This window comes from Sorex araneus, chromosome 7 (genome assembly GCF_027595985.1).
Source record: "Sorex araneus isolate mSorAra2 chromosome 7, mSorAra2.pri, whole genome shotgun sequence".
Classification (NCBI taxonomy): domain Eukaryota; kingdom Metazoa; phylum Chordata; class Mammalia; order Eulipotyphla; family Soricidae; genus Sorex; species Sorex araneus.
The window spans coordinates 62,149,222-62,168,409 of NC_073308.1; the positions used below are offsets into that span (position 1 = coordinate 62,149,222).

At 36.2% G+C, this 19,188-nt stretch overlaps 1 protein-coding gene across 1 annotated transcript in view; it reads left to right on the forward strand.

The window, feature by feature from the left end:
• Positions 1-19,188, forward strand: part of IQCM (IQ motif containing M) — a 544,597-nt gene that overhangs the window by 486,880 nt on the left and 38,529 nt on the right. The window lies entirely within an intron of this gene.

Consider the following 19,188-nt stretch of genomic DNA (forward strand, 5'->3'; position numbering starts at 1 on the left):
ACATCCTACCAGGCAGAGTAAGAGCCGTTCAGTTCCTGCAAGGACAGATCCCAGGGTCCTGCTGTTTTCTGTATGAAGATTTGCATTTATTCTCTGATTTATACAAAGCCTCATAGAACATACTGATCACTGTGATCACTTAATAATACTGAGGAAAGTAATAGATAATGAAGAACTAAATAACATTACACTCCCCTCCCCTAGGTTTTAGTGTAGAAAATTGAAGTTTAAGGAATCATATCTTACCCAAGATCCAATAGTCAGTTTATGGTACACTCCCTTTCTCCAGAGGTATCATCAATTACAAAGAATGATGAGCAAAAGCAAGAGAACTGAACTCCCTTCACAAACCAATGACTGCAATATAATTTTTCTAGGTAACCTCAAAACTTCAAGTATTCAAGGCTGTTCTCTGCGTGCATTTTTAAATATGATAAAAATATGGCATGATGGCATTTTAAACAAAGTATCCATTTTCTTTTCTAATGTAATTGACAGTTTTTTAGAAGACATGCAAAATGAATTTGTTTTCAACCTGCTATAAATACTATGGTATATAAATTGAAAGATTCAAATTATAAAAAATATATATAGTTGACTCTATAGTGTAGTGTATGTCTTTTTAGATCTGATGCAAGGCATTTTCTCTGTGTAGCTATAAAACAAAGATTTTATTTGTTTCACCCTTCCGGGATATGCAGGTTTTCCCTATGTGCCTTATTGATCTATGAGTCCTATAGCATTTTTAATAGATTTGACCAAATTTTACATTTGAAACCTTCCATTATTATTTTATAACAGTAAAAGGTAAATTCTTCATTAGTTAAGATAGAAGTCCCTCAATCTTTAATATTTGTGGATTGTTAAATTTTTAATTTATAAAGATTAATAGCAAATGGTCTCATTGAAGTCAGTTATATAATGAAATTTATATGCCTGAAAAAGTATCTATAAATATATATGGTTCTTATAAGGGCTTTTAAAATAGAATGGAGGGTAAAGTTGAAATGAGAGATTGCACTTTAATCATAAGCATAGAAAAACTTCAACTGCATTAATTACTAATGTTATGAATCTATGACTGTGTATCTTTACAACCATAAATCTCACATGACTTTTGTCCTCTAAAATGAAATTAAAACAAGTTCACCATGAACTTAAATAGAATGTTTATGATGATTATATGATTAAATTATTAAAATATAGTATTATTTTTTAATCTCTACATATGTAAACTATATAAAATTTAGGTCCACTGTGAAAATATCTAATGTTAAATACATGCAAACTCATCAACTCCTCACTCTACTTCCAGATTTGCAAACAAAATAAAGTTAGCAATAGCAGACATGACAGAATAAATTTCATGTACTGTTTTCAGTTGCAATAAAGAAAAAGCAAATTTAGATCACCCTTGACCTAAGAAATTCTTGCAGACATGAAAAAGTCAAGGCTAGTAAAGTTTTCATTTCTAGAATGCTTAAATCATATTATGCTTTAGTTGTAAAGTAAATTTATATTGCAATATTTCATTATCTGGTAATATAATGGAATGGAGCAATAGCAAAGTGGGTAGGGCATTTGCTTTGCATGCGGCCAACCCAGGTTCAATCCTTCATCTCTCTCAGAGAGCCCAGCAAGCTACCGAGAGTATCTCGCCCACAAGGCAGAGCCTGGCAAGCTACCTGTGGCATATTCAATTTGCCGAAAACAGTAACAACAAGTCTCACAATGGAAACATTGCTGGTGCCTACTCAAGCAAATCGATGAACAACGGAATGACATTGCTACAGTAATATAATATCATATGTTGTATTGTGTATGATGTTTTGACTATTGAAAACATAACAGTGCAAACTAGAACACTCCCAAGAGATACCTAGACTTTACATTCACACTGCAACACCTTCCTTGAGTCAGTATGCACTGATTAAATGTGAAGTCATACATTAATTTAATGTTGGCTGTAAGCAATAGTAGTATCTCAAACACAGAGTCTTTTCTATTCTCTCCTTTATATATCAACTGACCACCACAAATACCAGGTGGGGTGTAAGTTATTGTAGATACTAAGATTAATAAAATGTCTTCCACCTTTTGTAGCTTTTGTAGCAGGATCCGGAAAGCGGATGCATCTAAATCTAAATTATACTATTAAACTGTGTTGGGATAAGTGTCTTCAAAATGCTTTTCATGCTAAGTGAAATGAGTCAGAAAGAGAGGGACAGACATAGAAGGACTGCACTCATTTGTGGAGTATAGAATAACATCACATGAGGCTGACACTCAAGGACAGTAGATGCAAGGGCCAGGGGTACTGCCCCATAGCTGGAAAACTGCTTCATGAGCAGAGGGGAGAAGGCAGATGGAACAGAGATGGGATCACTAAGAAAATGATTGACTGGAGGAACCAGTTGGGATGGGGGATGTGTGCCGAAAGTAGATAATGGACCAAACATGATGACCTCTCAGTGTCTGTGTTGCAAGCCATAATGCCCAAAAGTAGAGAGCATGGGGAATATTGTCTGCCATAGAGGCAGGGGGAGGGTGGGAAAGGAGGGGGGTATACCCAGGATATTGTTAGTAGGGAATGTGCACTGGTGGAGGGATGGGTGTTTGATCATTGTGAGATTGTAACCCAAACCTGAAAGCTTGCAACTATCTCATGGTGATTCAATAAATTTTTTTAAATTTTTTTTAAAAAAGCTTTAACAAAGAGCTATAGTGCAGGGGTTCATCTTATCCTCTGTATACTCTCTCTGGCCCAGGGGCTTTGAAAATATTCTTACTGAGGGAGAAGCGTGGGGAATGGGCATGGTCTCTGTGACTGGCCATATCTAAGCATGGTTGGCTCATGTCTACAGCACAGAGCAAGCATGGTGCGTGGGGCTTGCTAGCTTCAGAGGCCACGCCAGATTCTTTCGATGCGTCTCCAGACCCATTGATGTTTCTTAGGGAATTCTTTGTGCACTCAATATCAAAACCTTGCCAAGAAATGAACTAGAGAGAAGTAAAAAAATATATATATATCAGGATATAAGCACATCTGTAGTAGTTCTCTCTAAGTTGTGGGTGCATCTTATATTAGTCTGTTTATTTCTCTGTTTTTGAAATATTTAAAAATGTAGCTTGTTTAATGGAGCTTATTTATATGCTTAAATTTTAAAAATAGACCTTGTAACAGAAAAGTTTGGTACCTATAATGGTTAAAAATTAAATTCTCCTAACAGAAATGAAGCAATTTTTGTTAAATTCAGTGAAATGTTGACATGTGAGAATTTCTTACCTAAAAATGACTAAACATTTCATACATCTGCAGATAGGTGCAAAATTGCTATCAACTCCCCTCTTCTGTTACAAAATTAATGAGTGTTCAGTGAAGCCATAATAAAGAATTTTCCTCTAGGCATGTTATAAAAACATTTTTAGTTCTAGTATGGGTGCAAAGTCTTGCCTGAGATTCAGTGATTTAAAATATGCACATTTATGAATTCTGATGAATAACATATAATGTAATTCTTTTGATTTTTCTCATACTTAAAACCCCTGTCCTACCTTAACGGAACCTATTTTATAATGAAAGTTTTCCTGGGAGGGGGACAATTAATCTTTAGAATATTGCCATTCTTCTGATTATGGGCTGATATGGAGTTTTAACAATCATCTCATGAAAGCGCTCAATTAAAATTATTAGACCTTCATAAAGAATGGCTTTGTCCAATATGTAAGCCTCAAAATAATCTCAGAAGTAAGGCCTTTGCTTTTACTGTTGTGGCTTTTTCTGTTACACAGTAGGGCAGGGGTTTGCATTTTAGTCTCTTGTTAGAGTAACTATGAAAAGACAATAGTATTGGAAAATCAAACAGGAGGCTGTGAATGTGTTATAGTCAAGGTTTCACGGGGTGATTGATCACTATAGAAGATTCTCATGGAGCACAATTGGACCATCTGATCTAATAAATTTGAGACAATTTAATGGTGACATCTTATTTACTGGGCTCAGGGAAATGACCTAGCATGTGCAAAACTCTGCATTTAATCCTCGGCACAGTGTGGACCCTGGACCCACTTACCCCAGCTTCGAGTACCACAGATGTGGCCCCTACAATTTTCCCTTATTTCAGCTACATTTACAACTGCCAAAAGATTTTTCCATCTTTAAATATTAATTAGTTAATACAATCAAATCACACACAAAAAAAGATGACAATTTGAGGATCCTAAAAATTGTTAGCTCCCACAGAATTTTTTTGTTGGTTTTTGTCACACCCAGCGATGCCCATGGGTTACTCCTGACTCTGTGCTCAGGAATCACTCCTGGCAGTGCTCAGGGCACCATATGGGATCCTGGGGGTTGAACTCAAATTGACTGCACGCAAGGCACATGCTATACCTGCTGTACTGTTGCTCCACCCTGTCCCTCCCTCCCATAGAATTTTTTAGAACACATTTTTGTTTTTGTTTTGGGGCCACACCTTGCAATGCTCAGGAGGGTACTCCCAGTTCTGGTGCTCAGGAGGCCACGTAGTACTAGAGATCAAACCTGGGCAAGTTTCCTGGATGCAAAACATGTACTGAGTTCGTTGTCCTATTTCTCTGGCCCGCTCCTATAGACTTCTTTGATGATTGATTTTTTCTTTTTTAAACCTATGATTCCATTCCAATTTGTGTAAATTGGAGGCATGTTTTGAACTGTTAAACTATTATGTTTTCTCCAGAAGAATAGTAATGAAAAGAATCTGTAATACGTTTTAAAGTACACCAAAAATATTAAATCATTTACATTTGAAAAACATATTGTCAGGAAAAAGCTGCTACTGAAGACTATTGAAAGTGAAATATTAAGGATACTTGAATGTTATGTGCTTAATGGGACATTGCAATAGAAGCGCTATTTTGTATTTGGCAACTTTAATGAACTTCAGTTTCTTTGAAAACCTGGTCATTATACACAGGATGTTTATATCCATGGAAACAGGGAGGAGCCCTTGGAAACATACTAAATTAATTTGTTATTTTTCCCCTACCCCCATTAATAATAGCAGTAAAGGAGTTTGCTCATTTGTTCACCAGGATATTAGCCATGTGCCCTATTTTGAATTAAAATATAGTGAGATGAATTCAATCAACAAAGGCACATTTATTGGTGGCCTCAGCTTACCGAAATGGTTGGTTAACTCTAAGATAGTCTTCCTAAGACCATCCATTCACACCATAAACATTTCTCTTCATCAGATACTACTAAAGATAAATATCTGACTTCTGTTAAACTTAGTCTAAACATCATAAGCATAGTTTTTTGTTTGTTTGTTTTTGAAGCAAAGCTATATGACCAGCTTACCTGCTTGGAAAAATTTTTTTTAAAAGTATGACAATGTGAATACTACCATTAATATTCTTGATATTCCAATATAAAAAATGCAAACTTTCATGACCAACAGTTGTTTATAAATTATCCAATGAAAGGATTATATATACTTTTATTTTCATGAGATATATACCATATGCTACATCTTAAGTAATATAGAAATATCATGCATGAAAATATTTATGTTTCTGTGCTTTATGAACATGTACAACTGTAGTTAAAATTATGATATCAAGGCATGTAAGGGTGCAAATGTGAAGCTGTGGCTTTTTTTAGGTCTATTGGAAGAGTCTTTAGGGTACCTGGGTGAGTGGTAGGGTGTCATGTGTATTAATGGGAGGTAGAGCCGCACAGCAAAGGTTATTTCTGTTGCCAAGTGACCTGCTGATGCTTTGTGGTACTGATTCACTACAAATATGTGTATTTTCTTTTGAAACAAATGGAGAAGGGTCTTCATAAGGTTGGGGGTTGGAGACGTTCTCCAGGGTAGAATAAGACAGAACATTTCTAGATCCCAGACCATTGAGCAACAGTCATTGTTACTTGCCAGCCCTTCTGCACTACTTTTTCCTTTTACTTATGTAGAAAAAGTAACACTGTTTGCCACCACTCACATTTCTAATTGACATCAAAAGGGATTTGGTGAAGAAACTTTACAAGTTCCCGCCATCTTTTGTTGTGTTGTTTGTGAACTTGGCCCTCACAAGATAGGACAAAAGCAACCAGTGATTTTTGTTTTGTGAAATGCCAGAATGACCATTGCCAATTTGCCACATCCTGTGAGTCAGAGCGCTGCCCTGGGGGTGTGCCAGCATGTCTGAGTCCATTCTAGACGAGGGCGGCACTTCTGGGCTGTGGGGTGTTTGGCACGGGACGCTGGCTGACCTCCGCCAGGCTCTTCGATCCTTTAATTCATGCAAGTCTCTATTATTTTTATTTATTTATTATTTTAATTGAATTACCATGAGATAGAGTTACAAAGCTGTTCATGGTCAAGTTTCCGTCATGCAATGTCCCAACACTGGGATACTAGTGGCAATGTACATTTCCTACCACCAGTATCCCCAATCCCTCCTGACACCCCCCCAAACCCTTTCTCTATGGCAGGCATTCTCCTCTTCGTCTCCTCCTCCTTCCCTCCTTGTTTCTTCTTTCTTTCTTCTCCTCCTGTTCCTCCTCCTCCTCCTCCTCCTCCTCTTCCTCCTCCTATCTTTTTATTTTCTCTCTCTCTCTCTCTCTCTCTCTCTATATATATATATATATATATATATCCTTTTGGACATTATGGTTTGCAATATAGATTTGGGCCACATCCTACTGTTTCCAGGGCTGGCTCTGTGCTCATGGATCACTCCCGGCAGGCTCAGGAGACCATATGGAGTGCCACATAGGATCAGACCATATGGGATCAAACCTGGGTTGGCTGCATGCAAAGCAAACGCACCACCACTGTCCCTATAGCTCTGACCTCAACAATTATGTTTTTCATAATTAATATTATCAGAAAATAAAGGTAGGTTATATAGAAACTCAGTGGGTATTTTAAGCTTTCTAATAGCCTGATATTCAATGTTATATGCATGCAAACATAGATAAATATAATGATGGCTGCAATCAAATATATGTTTGAACTTAATGGAACCTTTAAGCCAATTTTGGAGTTTGCTGTCTCTCAAGCAGTTTTTCTACTTCAAGGAATAGGAATTGGGCAGTGGCTAAAATCATTTCATCCAATTGCCTGTTTCCTAATGAAAATTTCCAATTAACAGGAAAAAACCTTTTCAAAGGTAAATGAAGGGACTCATTTATTTAAGTATAGATGAGAGTAATCATTTAATGAAATTTTTCTCCAGCTTTAGGATAGCGTGTCTTATGCACATCTCAGTATTTACTACCGTCAATTATTGTGTTACCAGTATCTTGTCATTCTTTAAACATAATAATCATGGTTACATTCTTTCATTATTCATTTTCTTTATTACTTCATATGTCACGCTGAGTTGGTCCAATTTTAAGTTGAAGATTACCTGCTTCTCCTGGCATTGTGGAACATTAACTCTTTCATGCAATTCAATTTTCCAAAATAACTGAAATCTGTCCCAGATGCATCATTAAACAGGAGTGATTTGAATGGAAAACATTAAAAGTTTTGCAACTTTCATCATTCCAGACACAAACAATATTTTAAACATAAGTGATGAGTGTGTGTGTGATTATAGTGTTTATGCCATAGAGTTTATAGATTATAGAGTTTATGCCATAAACTCTGCTTCTGCTCAATTTCATTTCTTCTTTTGAGAAAATTTTTAAACTTTCTTCTCCAATCTAATGTACCTTGCCCTTTGATGATCCTGTTGCTCTACCCATACCAGAGTGTTAAAATCTCTTGCGCTTACAATGCTCGCTTTGTCAAGTCTTTTTGTACATGGTGATCCCTCTATCATGAATGCTTTTTCTTTCCTTGATTAGATCACATACCCAGCCTTCAGATTTCAAGAGCTATTCTCTAAAAAAGGCTTCTTTTTACCTATCCAATTGGTATTTGGGCCTTGAATTATACTCTAATATGTGTTACTTCCTTGAGCCTATATCATCTCCCTCTTGAGAGTCTTGACGATGGGAGCACAGAGGCAGAGACATTGTATTTCTGGGTTAGCCTGAAATTAAATAAGCAATTTGCTCCCCGTTATATAAATAACCTAGTGACTAAATAGTGTCTGACTCAAAGGATTCATGCATTTTCTTGTGTTTTTGTTTTGTTTTGTTTTGTTTTATTTTGCTTTTATGGGGGTCACACCTGGCGATGCTTAGGGGTTACTTCTGGCTCTGCACTCAGGAATTACTCCTGGTGGTACTCAGTGGGCCATATGGGATGCTGGGAATCCAACCCGATTCAGCTGTGTGCAAGGCAAACACCCTACCTGTTGTGCTATCGCTCCAGCCCCCAGATGAATGCATTTTAAGTAGGAGTGATAGTGCCGTTCATGGGAAAACTTTGTTTCTCTACAATAAAAAGATCTTTGATATTAACAGTGGTTTAAGACCTTCCAAAGCCACAGCACATAAGAATTTATTTGTGTAGTTATAACATTATAATTTCATAGTAGTGGGGGCATGTAAGAAAAAAAAAGTCAAAATAAGCAGCTTTCCGCTCAAAGTAACCTAATAGTTGAGAAACACTGAAAGTAGTGATCAATCATCACTTGTTTAATGATCAATAATATTCTTAAACCATTGCCTCTTCTCAATGGAAAACAGTCAGAAATTTAAAAAATATAAGATTATTCAGTTTTTCTCCTTTTTAAGTAGTGATATCTGTATCTCTGATATATTTTCTACTTTCTTACAGAAAGACAACTTGATATTGTTTAGCTCATTTATTTCATATAAATCTCCTATGAAAAGCACTGTTCTGTGCACTTTTTTTCTGTGCTGTTTCTTATTCTACCCTGGAGACTATATTCTTTTCTCCTTTTTTGTACACCAAATGCTTTCTAGGTATGATTGTTAGCTTACTGCTTTTGTTTCACTTATAATCTGATTGTTTTCCTTAAACTTTTGATTGCTGTTACTCCTTATTTTCTACCCCCTGAATAAAAGTATATGAACTTCTTATCATTCTTTTCTACCTATGTATTTGTAAATTAGACTTAAAAGTTTCATTACCACCTCCTAAGTACTTCAGTGTTTTTAGAAATAATTATTCAAACCTTTAATCTTAAGGCGTCCTTTGAATAATCAAGAGCCCAGAAACCCTTCTCTGAGACTTTATCTGGTTAATATTTTCAAGAACACCTTATAGATAGACAAATATTCAAATATTCAAGGTATGGCAATATCTGCATAAATAAAGTTTTGAGGGTGCTCATTTATGCTATAAACCTAATATGCTTTTTGTGTTGACTGTTCAGGATATGTTGTCAGTTGGAGTTGCCTCTATATACTCAATTATATTGAGTAACTGTAGATAATAACTGAACCAATTTGATTAATGGTACAAGCATTTCAAAGGTTGAGCGTCTGATTCACTGCCTCCAAAAGGTGATATCTCTTTGAGGAACCCCAAATGGTTTAAGTAATCAATGAAAAAGAACGGGTTGACTCCTCTCTCCCCATCTTCATACTTACCATAAAGCAATAGTAATAAAAACAGTGCAGTACTAGAATAAGGACGGAATCTCAGATCAATGGAATAAAATCAAGAGCCAGAGACAGATCCTCAGATATAGACAGTTAATCTTTGACAGAAGGGCTAAAAGCATGAAGTGGTATAGGGAAATCTTCTTCAATAAATGGTCTTAGGAAAATAGGTTGGTCACATGGAACAAAAGAACTCATGTCCCTTTTTAACACCATGCACAAAAGTCAAATCAAAATGAATTAAAGACCTTGCTATGAGCTCTGCATTTGTAAATTATGCTGAAGAGAACTAGGAAGATATTAATTGTAGAACTATGTTCAATGATTCAATGCAAAGCAAGATCAAAGATAAACAATGGAACTAAATCAAACCAAGAAGCTTTTGGGCCTCATAAGAAAAGTTAAAACACAGGGGCTGGAGCGATAGCACAGCGGGTAGGGCGTTTGCCTTGCACGCGGCCGACCCGGGTTCGATCCCTGGCATCCCATATGGTCCCCCAAGCACTGCCAGGAGTAATTCCTGAGTGCAAAGCCAGGAGTAACCCCTGAGCATTGCTGGGTGTGACCCAAAAAGCAAACAAAAAGCCAAAAAAAAAAAAGCTAAAACACATACCACAGACTGAGAAAATTTTTCTTCACCACTTATCTGAAAAGGGGGTTAATGTCTAAGATATATAAAGCCTTGGTAGACCTTAAGATGAAAATTGTCGAACCTCATCAAAAATGGGAGTAAGAGATATATAGAAATTTCGCCAGTGAAGACATACAGGTAGCAGAATGTATATGCAAATATCCTCTGCATTAGCGTCAGAGAGCTGTTTGAGGGAAGGAGCTATGTCTTACTCAGTGTTTTATCTGTTTCTGTGAATCTCTTGATTGACAAAGTGTCTAACAAATATTAGACACTTGAGAAATGCTAGCTGAATACTTGATTTTTAAGAATACTCATTTGGCTGTTTGTCCATACTCCATTTACTTTTCCCCATCAACACCACTTCCTTCCCAAGCAGTCATCTTTAATACTGTCCTAGAACTGTGAATATTTAAAAAATAAAAAATTGAAAATGGTTAATTGCTTTTCCATAATGTATTGTCTGTGACATCAGCTACCTAATCAATATTTTACCTCTAATTGAACTTGCACACATCAGGACATTATAAATAGTGTTGTATGCACTTAATTTTGCCTCTGACTTCTGAAAGCTCTTTTTATCTCCTCCATCTGTCCCATTAAGCTCCATATCTGATGAGGATGCTGATGTCTGTGATGGCATGCATATCCGTGCGTGGAGAGAGAAGACTTATGCAGAAACTGATCACTAATTAGCAATGCATCTCCCATAGTGAAAAATTGGACTAAAGGGGGAAAAAATTGAACATGGGGAAAAAAATAGAGTTGCTGGGGCTGAAAATTAGTCTGCCAGTTCAGACCCATAGCAAATTGCTCTTGCTCTCAACCTTAAGGTCTTTACAATGGATAATTGAATATTCTTTTTAACTAAAACATTGTGAATTACATAACAGTGACGATTCTGTTTGGAATTCAGCCCTTGTTTTTAGGGACTTACTGTTTTGAAAAATGTTTGATAAATTTATAGCAGAAGATAAAATACTTCTGCCAACTACGTAAGTGCCTTGGACGTAATTTGTATTCCTGCTGTTACATGCAGAAACTTGTGCCAGAGGGGGGAACAGTTAGAAGAAAATTTTGTTTGGAAAGAGACCAGCAGTCTGGAAAGGTAGTTTTAATCTATAAATATCTCTCATAAGGAGCATTGAACACCAACAAAATTCAGTCGCAAGAAATCAGATGCTTAAGATAATCAAAATATTCATTCACTTAAAATACCTATACTGGTTATGTTCTTGGTGGATTTTCAAACAGTAGTGGTACCTGAGGTATATAATAAATTAATTCACAATGAAAAATGTTAAAATCAGTACATTTTATGTGTCATTAGAGGCAAGTAGCAATGTTGAAATGTCAGTGACCTGTGATAGTGTTAAAATACCTTGATTAATATCCTAGATTGGACATTTTCTGGGCATATTTGAATAGTATAGGTTTCATCATTTTTATAGTGAAATGAACTACTCAAAATTTAAGAAGTCTAAGCCAACTCATGTTTGTGAAAATACTTTATGAATTTTGAAGTGTGACACACATAAAATCTTAATTATTTAAAAAAATTGATATGGAACACTCCAGATTAAAAAATGTGACATGAAACAGTCCAAATTAATATTGGTTATTAACTACTATATTTATTATATATTAATATATGTGTTAATATACAATATGTGTTATGTCCTAATACATACATAAATTATGTCATAATCACTGTTCCACAAGCTGATTGAAGCATTATTAGACCATTTAGAAAAATAGAAATGGTCTAATTTCTATTCTAATGGTCTAGAATTAGACCATTTCTATTGTTCTTTTATGGTGCTTTGATCACTATATGATTTCATGCAAAATGGGACAGTGACAATGAGTGTGAGAATGTCATTGACCCTGGCTCTGTCTTAACCCTTAAGTCTCTGTAATCTGCGTCTTTAGACCCCCTCAGCTTTTTCTCCCTTAAGCTACCGCAAAACTAATATTAGATTAAGAGATGAAGCTTTCCTGGGGCTGAAACAATAGCACAGTGGGTAGGGCATTTGCCTTGCATGCGGTCGACCCGGGTTTCATTCCCAGCATCCCATATGGTCCCCCTGAGCACAGCCAGGAGTAATTCTTGAGTGCAGAGCCAGGAGTAAACCCTGTGTATCGCCTGGTATGACCCAAAAAACAAAAACAAAAACAAACAAAATATATGAAGCTTTCCTTAGAATCTGATTATTATTATTTTTTTTTTGGTTTTTGGGTTACACCTGATGATGCACAGGGTTTATTCCTGGATCATGAACTCAGGAATCACTCCTGGCAATGCTCAGGGGACCATATGGGATGCTGGGATTCAAACCCAGGTCGGCTGCGTGCAAGGCAAGCACCCTACCCACTGTGCTATTGCTCCAGTTCCCAACTTTCCTTAGAATCTTATGATAGAGCTTTCACAATCATTTTAGGAAATAACAGAAAAATAATCAGTGGGGGGGGGAGGAGGAAAGGAAACCGTAATTTTTTTCACTACTTTATATTTTAATGACATTTTTAACCAGGTGACTTTTGGATTTCAATGATGTCCTGCTATTACTTCTGCACTGATATTGTATGTCTCTTTACAGCAAACAGTATCAACAAAAACATCATTTGATCTCAGTTATCTCTATAGTCATGATAAAAACCATAATTAACGAGATAGACTAGTTCTCTTCCATAGAAGGTTTTTATTACCTCCATTTCCACATAATTTAATCAACCTCTTATGATTTTTCTTGGTGTGGCACACAACTGAAAATACTTAGGACCTAGTCCTGGCATTGCGGTCGGAGATTGCTTCTGACACAGCTTGGATGACCCTATTGGGTGCCAGGGATTAAACCAGGTCGGCAGCATGCAAGGCCAGCACCATATCTAGTACATTATTACTCTGGCTTCTCAATCTTTTATAATTTTATTTTAAAGTACTATTAGTCATAAACAGAAGTTATGAAAATTGCATTATATATGCATATATATTTATCTATAGATATATATAGACATGCCTTATATAGACATATATACATTGATATATACATGATAGATAATATAGGAACTGATATATATAGCCATGTATACATTGATATATGTGTGTATATGTATATATGCATGTGTGTACATCCTATCTACATACATTGATGTATCTACATATGTACATATATGCACATACACATACACACAACTCAGGGATATTGCTCAGTAGAACGAAATGTGTTTCATATGTTTAAGGCTCTGGGATTTCACTAAGAAATATACCATATATATTTGTATATACAGATATTTGTGTAGTGTTAATTTAAATAGCATGGAAAAAATGTTCTCAGTATACTTAAAACTATCAATATTGTAAAATTATAAAGTTACATTAATATTATGCTATTTGTATGGCATATTTGTAAAAATATTGTTATTTCCTTAGGAATGCTGAAAAATAATAATTTGAAATTAGCTTTATTCTTGTCATTGTTAGTTTGGGCCAAACTCTACGAGTGCTTAAGGCTTACTCTTGGCTTAGTGCTCAGGTATCACTCCTAGTGGTACTTGGGGGACCAGAGATGATGCTGGCGATGGAACCAGAGTTGGTCTCATACAAGGCAAGGGTCTAAATCTCTGTACAATCTCTGTGGCCCTAGAATAGTTTTATAATTTTGAAATGATCATATTTTATTCACTTATTATCAAACAAAATGCCTATTATAATATAATACATAGTGTCTTCATTTAAAAATGTACTATTATTGTATCTTAAATATGCAATGTTATTGCTGTCCTGTTAAAATTTTATGGGATTTTTCCTAGTCTGATGTGGATCCTATTATGGGGGTCACATTATTTGTGGTATAAATATTGCTAAAAATATGACTATAAATATGTGAAACAAGGGTCATTCCTTACCTAAGTGTTCATGATCAAACTTCAGAAGGAATGTTTGGACCTCCTGAACTTTTTATGGCAATTTTTGTCTATGTATATAAGAATATTTATTCTTAGGGTGTGTTGTTCAAAGCAGTCCAACACTACTCTAAATAGTACATCTGAAAAACCATACCCATTCTCAGTTGTCAAAAAAACTTGTTTCTCTCTACATAAATGTTTCTTTACAACACCCTTTATTTAATTATCTTGAAAGTACAGAGTATTTTATTAGCATCTATATTAATGTATTTATAATAGCCTACTTGTAGTATCTTTAGGGGATTGTCATGTAATGCATTGTCATATAATCTTTGTGGCTATAATGTTTTTGAGGATGGATCCCTTTATTCATATAAGTTTAATACAGCCAGAAATACAAAAAGAGATATGCATTGAGTTATTTGTTGTATGCCTATTGAATATACACATTGCTGTTTTCGGAATTGTTGAAAGAGAAGAAATTCAGCACTCCTAGCATACATGAAAAATGAGGAACCAGGTGTGCTCCCAACACAGAACAAAGCACATTGGTTTTGCTCTCATATATAGGCTATCATAACATTGAAGCTAGATCCTCTTACATGAGACTTGTAAAAAGAAATCTCATTTTATTTCTTTTTTTTTTAGTTTTCTTTTCTTTTAAATTTTATTGAATCATCATGAAATAGTTACAAGCTTTCATGTTTGGGTTACAATCTCACAATGATCAAACAGCCATCCCTCCACCTGTGCAATTTCCCCACCACTGATATCCTGGGTATACCTCCCCCCTTTCCCACCCTTCCCCTGCTCCATGGCAGACAATATTCCCCATATTCTCTCTCTACTTTTGGGCATTATGACTTGTAACACAGACACTGAGAAGTCATCATGTTTGTTTCATTATCTACTTTCGGCATGCATCTCCCAGCCCAACTGATACCTCCAGCCATCATTTTCTTAGTGATCCCTTCTCTATTCTATCTGCCTTCTCCCCTCCGCTCATGAAGCAGTCTTCCAGTTATGGGGCAATCCTCCTCATCCTTGTATCTACTGTCCTTGGGTGTCAGTCTCATGTAATGTTATTCTATACTCCACAAACGAATGCAGACCTTCTATGTCTGTCCCTCTCCTTCTAATTGATAACGTTTAAGAGAGTCTGATTTTTCCTCTGTCACATTTGACCATGTCTGATTTATTGTACATGTGACTTTTAGATATTTACTGATGTTAACAGATCTCCACTGATCTATAATTTACTTGTCACTCAATGACTTAATGATATTGTCAAATGTGCTTTAGCATACAAAGGGTATTATTGTAGTATTGATATTCTCCACTATTCTTTTGCTGAACATTTTCTGATATTTTCTTTGCAAATGATTGAAAATAGAATTAAAAATGAAAGCACTACATTTTCAAGGAAATGCTGTAAAGTTTTGGTTTCTTCCTATATCAGTTAGAAATGCATTTATTGAAAAGGACAGAATCCAGACCAGAAGTAAAAACAAGATATTAAAAGCCAGAAATTGGTCTCATAAAACATGAAACTTGCATGCAGTCTATAATTAGTGCAGAAGCTTCCGGATACCAAAAACATCAGGATTCCTACCCCACCCCCATCTTTTATTGTTTCATCTTTAACTTACAAGTCTTTGTCTTCAGATATCTTACTGTAGGTTCCTAAGATCACTTTTGTACCATTTAGACCAACTGGGGGCAGGAGAGCAGAGGAAGGAGAAAATAAAAGCAAACATTTAGCCAACAAAATACCTCCTATTACCACTGGCTGAGTGATACTTTGCCTTCTTGTGGGATGTAATATTCAGTTAGTCTCACTGATTATGTTCTATGGCATCATTAGTACCAGTGGAGGGCAAAATCTCTAAAATTAAAAAATGATAAGTAACAGAGGTATTGTCACTGCTTTTGATAGCCCATACAGAGTATATGATCATACCTTATTAAAGTAGTAAGTAACTTGAAGAAAAAAATTTTATATGCGTATTTATACATGGACTGGAGTGATAGCACAGTGGGTAGGGTGTTTGCCTTGCACTCAGCCAACCAGGGTTCGATTTCTCCGTCCCTCTCGGAGAGCCTGGCAAGCTATTGAGAGTATCCCGCTGCAAGGCAGAGCCAGGGAGCAAGCTACCTGTGGCGTATTTGATATGTCAAAAACAGTAACAACAAGTCTCACAATGGAGACATTACTGCTGCCCTCTCGAGCAAATCGATGAACAACGGGACAACAGTGCTACAGTGCAGTGTGACAGTATTTATACATACATCTCCATAAAACAAAAGGATTTTTCCCTCATATTCATTCTCATATAATCTCTCTAAAAGCATTTACGGAGAACTAGCTATTTTATAGGCATTATGAAAAAGCACTGTACATATACTAGCTCGTATTCACAACAAGCTCCCCCCCAAAAAAAACAAAAATTAAAATTGAGGCCAGTAAAATGGCTCAAGGACTCGAGCATATGCTGTGCATTCAGAGGTCCTGAAATTGAACCCTGCCGTGCAAGGTCCCTCAAGCACCTTTCATAACCAGGAATCTGTACTAAAAAGTGCGTGAGCATCTTTGAGCCCACACAAACAATCAGGTATTACTAGAGGTGGGCACTCAGCTGCCCGGCACTGCTAGAAGGCCCAAAGACTGTGCATTTATCAGAATCACATCAGGTCTTGCTAACTTACTTGTTTTAAATGTATGGCATGGTAAGTTTGGCATTTCCCCAACAGAAAGAATGGGATCAGGCTAATTAAGGCTAATTAGGAAAAAGTAAAATGTGTGTCTTATTTGCCTTGAAAATGCAAGAGAATATCATATTAGTGTGTTCAGGGTTACAAGAACTTTTGTAAAATGCAAAATGTCTAGTCATTTTTCCCTTCTGGGAATAGAGCAGGTCTTAATACTAATTATAAAATCTTGCATTTGCATAGCACTTTATTGTTCCCAAAATACTTTTTCTGTCTCCTGATAAAAATGGTTGTAGAAAATCAAAGTGATCAACCTAGAATAATTTAAGATTCATTTTCTTCTTTGGCAAAGGATAGACAGCCCCATTACAGGTGGGTTGTTCAATGCTCCAGTCATTAAAAAGAAGTCAACATAATTCCTGTGAATACCTTTCATATAATATATATAATATTATATATTATATGAAAGGTATATTATATATTATATTATATATATTATAGGTATGTCACTGTATCATTGTTATCCCATTGCTCATCGATTTATTTGAGCGGGCACCAGTAACATCTCCATTGTGAGATTTGTTGTTACTGTTTTTGGCATATTGAATACGCCACGGGTAGCTTGCCAGGCTCTGCTGTGCGGGCGAGATACTCTCAGTAGCTTGCCAGGCTTTCCAAGAGGGGCGGAGGAATCGAACCAGGGTCAGCTGTGTGAAAGGCAAATGCCCTACCCACTGTTATACTATATTATATTGCAGGTATAATGTATATAATCTCTCACATCCATTATTATACAAAACAAACTGTGCTGAAATAAACCCCAGTGCCATATGTAAACCATTCTCCAGAGAGCAGTACTTAATTAGACCCAAAGTGTGTTAATTCACATATTGGTATTTTTTTTTCTTGAAAGCTATATTCAGCAAATGTTATTTCCACAATAGATACAGTTATCATTACTGCAAAAGAATCTCTAGCAGTTATGTAATGTGACACTTGCTGAGTTTTAAAACACACACAACACCCCTAATACTTTGGATTCCTCCGCAGGTTAGCCCTTTAACTGCTGGCAATGAAAATGGGATTTTCTTCCTAGCTGCCATGTGTTTGCTAGAGGAACGTGTGATCAAAACAAATGCTAACTATAGATATGTTTGTATATTTTACTTTGTGACATCTTTCCCGTTTGAATTGGACTCTCAGTCCTTAGATTTCCTTGGGACAGCTCTGGATATCTTTGGTTTTGTTGGGATAGCTTTAGATAACTGTTTGTGTACTTGTGCTCCTCTTGTTCTCCTTGCTACATTTTACTTACTGGGGTTGCCTTCTAAAATGTTTTCAGCTTCAGATATATTACATATTGCCTAACAACAACAGAAAAAAAACCAAAAGCCAAACCTTGTCTGGAGGCAGTGATATAGACCTTGAGGGGGTAAAATTGCTTCATCAACTCTAGAAGCAGTTGATTTAAATCCCTTTCTTACCTAAATTAATGAGTAACAAAATAAAGCTTTTCAACCCCTTTCTTACCCAAGTTAATGAATAACAAGGTAAAGCTATGGAAGGTAAAGCTTTCTCAAGATGGACAGATTAGATATGCAAGACTCTTAAAGTAAATCTTTAAGATAAACTCTTAAAAGAGGGTAAAATAGTTGTTGCCATGGAAACTAGATCAGTGAGCTTCAAGCCAGATTCCCTGTAATGCAGTTGGATTTGGTTGATGGAGATAGGCACCCCAGGGCAGGAACTTTTGCAGACATCCTGAGAGCCAGGAACTTGACCTCGCCCAGAGTGATTCAGTATCAGGGCCAGGTTTTGCTGGAAAGATGACCTTCAGGGCTTTCTGGGAAGAAGGTAGGAGAACCGGTAGTGAAAGCCCAAGAGCAGATGCAAATGAGTAAACAAGGAACTGGAAAGTACCTTGTGGAGTGAATTAAGTCAGAAAGAAAGGGACTTTGTGGAATACAAAGAGGCTTATAGGGAATTTTTGCTATAGGGAAATAGCAAATGCCCACAGGCAATAGAATTTGAGAACTGGTCTAGAGAACTGAGCTTACCTGGGGGATGGGGAGCAGGAGGGGAACAGAGAGAGGTCAGAGACAGGGACAATAGTGGCAGAGAAAAGTAGGCACCTGGGGAAGGATTGAATGATGTGGTATTGAAACCTTGTGCCCATAAACCCCAACCAGCAACAGTATTGAAAATAGTGGTACTTAAGATTAAAGGGAGAAAAAATATTACATAAATCGGGACCAGTACAACCGACAACCAGAATATTGCATAAAAAGCAATAATAAAGATTTTTTTACGTTCAAAGAAAAAAAACTTTGCAAGATAAATCTCTTCGAAAGAAAAAGATAAACTATGTAGCAAATGTGAAATAAATGAAACATAAAACAAATGTAAGAAAATGAAAGGATAAATCTATATG